The 5411-nt window shown below is 40.3% G+C and overlaps 1 long non-coding RNA gene across 1 annotated transcript; it reads left to right on the forward strand.

The window, feature by feature from the left end:
* The first annotated feature begins 327 nt into the window (after positions 1 to 327).
* LOC123333111 lies at positions 328 to 4743 on the forward strand. Its single transcript, XR_006550263.2, has 3 exons — positions 328 to 1270; positions 2251 to 2298; positions 4569 to 4743. It is a non-coding gene; the product is annotated as an uncharacterized LOC123333111 (long non-coding RNA).
* Positions 4744 to 5411: the final 668 nt, after the last annotated feature.

The raw sequence follows: 5411 nt of genomic DNA on the forward strand, positions 1-5411 counted from the left end.
TTTGGATGTGAGAGTTGGACCATAAAGAAGGCTGAGCACCGAAGAATTGATGCTTTTGAACCGTGGTGTTGGAGAAGACTCTTGAGAGTCCCTTGGACTGCAAGGAGATCCAACCAGTCCATCCTAAAGGAAATCAGTCCTGAATATTCATTGGAAGGACTGAAGCTGAAGCTCCAATACTTTGGCCACCTGATGTTAAGAGCTGACTCATTAGAAAAGACCCTGATGCTGGGAAAGATTTAGGGCAGAAGAAAGGGAAAACGGAGGATGAGATGGTTGGATGACATCACTGACTCAATGGACATGAGTTTGAGTAAACTCCGGGAGTTGGTGATGGACAGGGAAGCCTGGTGTGCTGCAGTCCATGGGGTCGCAAAGAGTCAGACACGACTAAGCAACTTAACAACACCAACTGACAACAACTCCAGTAGGTCAATAAACTTGGTAGCAAGTTAACCAATGGGCTTTCCTAAAAAGTTCTCCTTCCTGAAGGGTTATCCTATAAAGTAGTGTGGCCTTTTTCCTGCCTTATCTTTTCATTTGGCCTAGGAACTTAGGTATAGAGAAAGAAACATGACACACATATAAGTACACATGATACCCTCCCCTTCCTCATGTTTAAATTCCAGTGATTCATTTAGTTGAAAATACTGAGTGCTAAGCACTGAGGACCAGCAACAGATGTGGTTACTCCTTCCTACGTGGAGCTTCAGTTCTACTGAAGGAGTTGCTGAGGGTTGGGTACTCTGACTCTGGGCATAAACTTACTCCTCTTGGGTGCTGCTGCTGCTGCTGCTGCTAAGTTGCTCTATCTAAATTCATCTAATCTTTTGGGTTCCTGAACTGAATTCCAACATGTGAGGTGTGTATGTGTGTGTGTTAGCAGCGGTGAGGTGGACACATCCCCATAACACCAAGCAAACCTTGGGATACCAGCCGGGTGTCCTACAATTCAATCCATTCTGACACTATCTACCCAGAGATAGCATCAGATTCCACAGGTTGAGGGTTCGGTCCTGTAAGACTGACCCCCACCCCCAGATGGCAGTCATAAGCCCAGGCTGTTAACTGTGCTCTGACCAACCAACTACAGATTGGAGGTTGCCACAGACCCTTCCTTGAGTTTAATTGATTTGCTAGAGTGGCTCACAGAACTCAGGAAACCTGTTATATTACTGAACTTGAAAGCTAAGTCACTCAGCCGTATCTGACTCCTTGCAACCCCATGGACTGTAGCCTGGCAGGCTCCTCCATCCATGGGATTATCCAGGTAAGAATACTGGAATGGGTTGCCCTTTCCTTCTCCAGGGGATCTTCCCAACCCAGGGATCAAACTCGGGTCTCCTTCATTGCAGACAGACTCTACTGTCTGAGCCTGTAAAAGGGTAGAATTTAGGAGAAACCAGATTGAAGAGATGCACGGGGTAAAGCATGTGGGAAGGGGAGTGGAGCTTCCATGCACTCTTGGAGTCACCTAGTCTCCCCAAATCTCCATGTGTTCACCAATCCAGAAGCTCTGCAAGCCCTGTCTTTTGAGGTTTTTATGGAGGCTCCATTACATAGGCATGATTGATTACATCATTGGCCATCGGTAATTGATTTAACCTCCAGCTCTCCTCCCCTCTCCAGAAGTTGGGGGCAGGCTTGAAAGTCAGCAAGCCGTCTAATCACATGACTGATTTTCTGACAATCAGTCCCATTCTTAGGTCCCCAAATTACCTTATTAACATAACAAGAGACAGTTTTAACATGCCTCTTATCTTTTTAGTAGCTCAGTCTTATCCGACTCTTTGTTACCCCATGGACTGTAGTCCACCAGGCTCCTCTGTTTATGGGATTCTCCAAGCCCATTCCCTTCTCCAGGGGATCTTCCTGACCTGGGGATTGAACCCAGCTCTCCTGCATTGCAAGCAGATTCTTTACATCCCTACTTTAATCCATTTTCAACTGTCTTAAGATTAATCTTCCTAAAAGTCAGTTCTAATATTAATTTCCTATCAAAAGAACTGTGATGGCTCCTCAGCATTCCTCATTCCTTACTCGGCCCACTGAAGTCTTCCAGAAACATTTTCAGTTCACTTTATAAGCACTTTCAGTTCTCTGTATTTTCCCTTAAAATTTCCCTTCTACTTTACCTTTTTCATGAAACTTTTCCTAGGTACTCTCTACAAGAGTCCTATCCCCTTCTCAATGCTTCTCTGGCACTTCATGCCTCTAATGGATGATTCACTGAATTATATTTTTATACAGTTATCTGTGGACATCTTGGCACCTCTACAAACTATAATCTCCCTGAAGGTAAGATTTATATTTCATTGATCTTCATATTATCTATGGAGTCAATCATAATACCTTATATGGTTGATACTCAATAAATATTTTTTGAATAAATACATGTTGAAGTAATATTATGAAACTCTACTCTCTCCCTTTTCTAGGTGGCACTTGGGATTTACTACATTGTAAAAATTAAAAATGCTTTTTGGAAAAAGCAAATAGAAATTTTGACATGAGTCATGACACTCTGGAAAAAACTCATGCACAATTTATAATATTACTGTAAACTTCTGGTTTTCTCTTGAACTCTGTCTTTCTGAACCCTTTGCAATGTTCAGGAGAATCTTTCTTAATGTCATTAAAAACAAAACAACAGGCCCCAAATGGAGTCACTTATGTTAAGCTCCACATCACCAAATTGATGCTTAATTGTGGTTTCAGCTTCCCCAGAAATGGAATCTTAAATCCATCAATCAGGAATCACCTGATCAGCACTAGTGACGTAATCTAGACCCCTGCCATTACCTAAAGGAAAGGGACCTTGTCATAACCATCTGCTTTTTTGTCTAGTATAACTTCCTTGTTCCTGATTCCTTTTATCCAGAAGAATCTTTCATTTTATGTAGCTTCTTGGAGTTCCTTTCTGTCTGCTAGATTGGGTGCTGCTCCTTTCATGCGTTCATAAATAAAGCCAATAAGACCTTTAAAATTTGCTCAGTTGAATTTTGTTTTTTAAACTATGTGTTAACCTTTAGAGTGGCCAAAATCTATTCCATTCCCGAGTGTAGAAATGTGTACTGTGTTAATATTTAAATAGAACCGTACTTAAAAATTAAAGATCAACATAAAAAAACATTTTTCTTTAAATCTTCTGAACTGGAAAAATTAGTACTATTGGCACTATTTTTTGTCTTTCCTTATCTCATATCTCCTGTTCTTAACAGATTTTTTAAAATTTCCTCTTTCAAAGACGATATTTTACTAAAATTTTCACACAAAAATAACACTTTTAATAAGCTGATATGTAATCAAAGTGAGCCATATTTCTACCACTATTTAATGGAAAGACATTGTTGATATAGAATTCCTAAGCTTTATTTTGCTGGCATGAGTTAAAAGAGAAAGAAAATAAAAGATGGATTAGTAGCATTTTTCATCTGTATTTGATTTCTTAAATGTGATGCCAAAAAAATCAGCTTTTTAGTTCTATACTTAGGATTGGTCTTTTCTACATTATAAAATTTCCTTAAAATATATGGTATTCTCTTTTAGCATATTCACTTATATAATATGAAAAGTTGTTATTTTTATCTTTTATGAAAATATTTAATTATCCAAAACAATCCAAATTAATTTACTTTGAATGAAAATGTTATGTTCAATAAAGAGTTTTTGGCTATGCTTCAGAATCCAAGATTAAAATTTATATTTCTCTATATCCATTTGTGTGGACTAAACAATGAAAATGTCATGTTGAGAACTGGGACTAAACAACAAGGATCTTCATCTCCAGGATGGGGGTGGTTGTGAAGTAGTTCAGAAGGCTGGTTCATGAAGTTTATGGCTTTCCTACTAGATTTGTTAACAAGCATGCCAGGATGGGTGAGAATTTACTTCCAAATGAGATTATCAACACATTTAATATATGTAATGAATTCAGTTCAGTAAACTTTTACTGAGAAGCTTTGATGAAGAAAGTATCTTAGATGGAGGGAAAGGAAAGGACACAGAGTAAAATCCTGACTTACTGCAACGGCTTTTTATCCAAAGGAGAAGGTCCATTATCCTTACACTTTGAAAAAGTTGAGAAAAAAATTAATGACCAACATAAAAGCATCCTTACTTAAATCTTCTAAGCTGGATAAATTAGCCCCTCTTTATAGGAGAGTAGAGGATGACAGAGCTCTGTAAGTTCATAGAGATGACCAACCATCCTGGCTGGTCCAAGCATAATACTCTAAGCCTTACTGTAAGCAGAATTCTAGGATGACATCTAATATTCTCAGACCCAGGTAGTCACATCTTCTACTGTCCCCTCACCTGATGGTTGATGGGACCTGTAAAAACAGTAGTCAGTTCCATGACTGTGTTGCATTATACAAGACTTGATTTTAGCAGAACAAAGAGGGAGTCTCCTGCTGGCTCTTAAGTAAGCAGCCGTGATGTGAGAAGGCCAAGTGGTGGGGCATAAGCGTCACCTCCAATATCTGAGAGTGTGCCCCAGGCCTCAGCCAGCAAAAAAACAGGCCTCAGTTTTCTGCAATCACAAGGAACTTAATTTCTGCCAACAGCCTGAATGAGCCTGGAAGAAGGGGCCCCTAAACCTCACAAGATGGATCACAGCTCCAACTAACAAGTTAATTTCAGCCTGGTGAGATCCTGAGCAGAATGCCCAGGTAAACCCTGTCCAGACTCGAGACCCTCAGAAACTGTCAGTTAATAAACATTCTGCTCCAAGCCACAAAATTTCTGGTAATTCATTTCTTGGCAATAGAAAGCTAATTCACACCCAGCAGTCAGTGTAATCAATGGGCTGATAAGCAAGAGCTCAGAGGCAGATGCCCATTTGTCTTTGTCAACAAACATAATAAAGACCATTTCACCAAAGCTGCGTGGTCAAGGCTGTATATGCAGTTATCAAAGTTGCACATGGAACAGCCTTGGGTGCAACCTGGGAGAGATGAAGCTGGCAGAGTAAGGGAAGCAGAGATTAGTGCATTCAAGTCCCAGCATTTCATTCTCTCTTGCCCACCTCAGAGTCTTTTTATCTTAAATTCTTTGAAGGCATCCACTGGATTGGCACTCATGCCATTGCTCCTCCTCCCAGACTAGTAAATAACATCACTGGAATTTACGCAGTCTAGTGCCCAAGTCTGTTCTCCTAACCATTAATCACAAAAAGAGCTTTAGGATCTCCTTGCTCATTGACTCATTGGAGAAGGCAATGGCAACCCACTCCAATACTCTTGCCTGGAAAATCCCATGGACGGAAGAGCCTGGTAGGCTACAGTCCATGGGGTGGCTAAGAGTCAGACACGACTGAGCGACTTCACTTCACTTTGCTCACTGACTAAATAATTAATTTTGCCTTATTTGATATAGTTTAGAGCAGCTGTGGCTAGGCCAAGGAGATG

The sequence above is a fragment of the Bubalus bubalis genome, chromosome 4, assembly GCF_019923935.1.
Source record: "Bubalus bubalis isolate 160015118507 breed Murrah chromosome 4, NDDB_SH_1, whole genome shotgun sequence".
Taxonomy (NCBI): Eukaryota; Metazoa; Chordata; class Mammalia; order Artiodactyla; family Bovidae; genus Bubalus; species Bubalus bubalis.